Source organism: Trichechus manatus, unplaced genomic scaffold (assembly GCF_000243295.1).
Source record: "Trichechus manatus latirostris isolate Lorelei unplaced genomic scaffold, TriManLat1.0 scaffold00316, whole genome shotgun sequence".
In the NCBI taxonomy this organism is placed as follows: domain Eukaryota; kingdom Metazoa; phylum Chordata; class Mammalia; order Sirenia; family Trichechidae; genus Trichechus; species Trichechus manatus.
In genome coordinates, this window is record NW_004444252.1 from 1025919 (window position 1) to 1027903 (window position 1985).

Sequence of the window (1985 nt, forward strand, 5' to 3'; positions counted from 1 at the left end):
GTTGATTCTCTGTTTGGCTTAGTTTTTCGGATCTTTGTTGTGGAGGGACGGCGTGGTGCTTCTGCCTAGAGCGCCATCTTGCCGGAGTCTCTCGGGTCTTTCTCTTTTTGCTGACTCTCTACTTTACCAAGCATGATGTCCTTCTCCGCGGACTGATCCCTCCTGATAACATGTTCAAAGTACATGAGACAAAGTCTCACCATCCTTGCTTGTAAGGAGCATTCTGGCTGTTCTTCCAAGATAGATTGTTCATCCTTCTGGCAGTCCATGATATATTCAATATTCTTCAGCAACACAATAATTCAAAGGCAGCAATTCTTCGATCTTCCAAATTCATTGTCCAGCTTTCTCAAGCAATGAGGCCATTGATAATACCATGGCTTCAGTCAGGTGGACCTTAGTCCTTAAAGTGACATCTGTGCTTTTCAACACTTTGAAGAGATCTTCTGCAAAAAATTTACCCAATGCAATGCGTCGTTTCACTTTTTTCGTTGTTGTTGTTACTGCTGTTCTTTTTTTTTGTTATATTTTAAGCTAAAGTTTACAGTTCGAGTTAGTCTCTCATACAAAAATGTACACACACATTGCTATGTGACCCTAGTTGCTCTTCCTAAACTGTGACAGCACATTCCTCCTTTCCACCCCAGATTCGCCATGCAACCTGCTCCTGACCCTCTCTGCCTTCTCATCTCGCCTCTGGACAGAAGCTGCCAATTTAGTCTCATGTATCTACTTGAGCTAAGAAGCACACTCTTCACAAGTATCATTTTATCTCTCATAGTCCAGTCTAATCTTTGTCTGGAGAGTTAGCCTCGACAGTGGTTTTAGTTTTGGGCTAACATAGAATCCGGGGGCCATATCTTCCAGGGTCCCTCCAATCTCAGTCAGTCCATTAAGTCTGGTCTTTTAACTATAATTTGAGTTCTGCACCCCACTTTTCTCCTGCTCCATCAGGGGTTCTCTGTTATGTTCCCTGTCAGGGCAGTCATTGGTGGTAGCCACGCACCATTTAGTTCTTCTGGTCTCAGGCTGATGAAGTCTCTGGTTTATGTGGCCCTTTCTGACTCCTGAGCTAATACTTTCCTTGTGTTTTTGATGTTCTTCATTCTCCTTTGCTCCAGGTGAGTTGGGACCAAATGATGCATCTTAGATGGCAGCTTGTTAGCTTTTAAGACCCCAGACACCACTCACCAAAGTGGGATGCAGAACACTTTCTTAATAAACTTTGTTATGCCAGCTGACCTAGATGTCCCCTGAAACCATGGTCCCTAGACCCTTATCCCTGCTACTCTGTCCCTTGAAGTGTTTGGTTGTATTCAGGAAACTTCTTAGACTTGGTTTAGTCCAGTTGTGCTGACTTCCCCTATAGTGTGTGTTATCCTTCCCTTCACCTAAGATACCTCTTGTCTACTATCTAGCTAATGAATACCACTCTCCCTTCCTCCCCACTCTCATAACCATCAAAGAGTGTTTTCTTCTGTGTTTAAACCTTTTCTTGAGTTCTTATAATAGTGGTTTTATACAATATTTGTCCTTTTGCGACTGACTAAATTCTCTCAGCATAATGTCTTCCAGATTCCTCTATGTTATAAGATGTTCCACAGATTCATTGTTGTTCTTTATCTCTGCATAGTATTCCATTGTGGGAATATATCATAATTTGTTTATCCATTCGCCCATCGATGGGCACTGTCTTAGTCATCCAGTGCTGCTACAATAGAAACACCACAAGTGGATGGCTTTAACAAAGAAAAGTTTATTTCCTTACAGTCAAGTAGGCTAAAAGTCCAAATTCAGGGCGTCAGCTCCAGGAGAAGTCTTTTTCTCTGTTGGCCTTCTTCTCTTCGGTGTTCCCCTGGACTAGGAGCTTCTCTGCACAGGGATCCCGGTCCAAAGGATGCGCTCTGCTCCCAGCACTGCTTTCTTGATGGTATGAGGTCCCCAACTCTCTGCTTGCTTCCCTTTCCTTTTATCTCTAGAGAGAT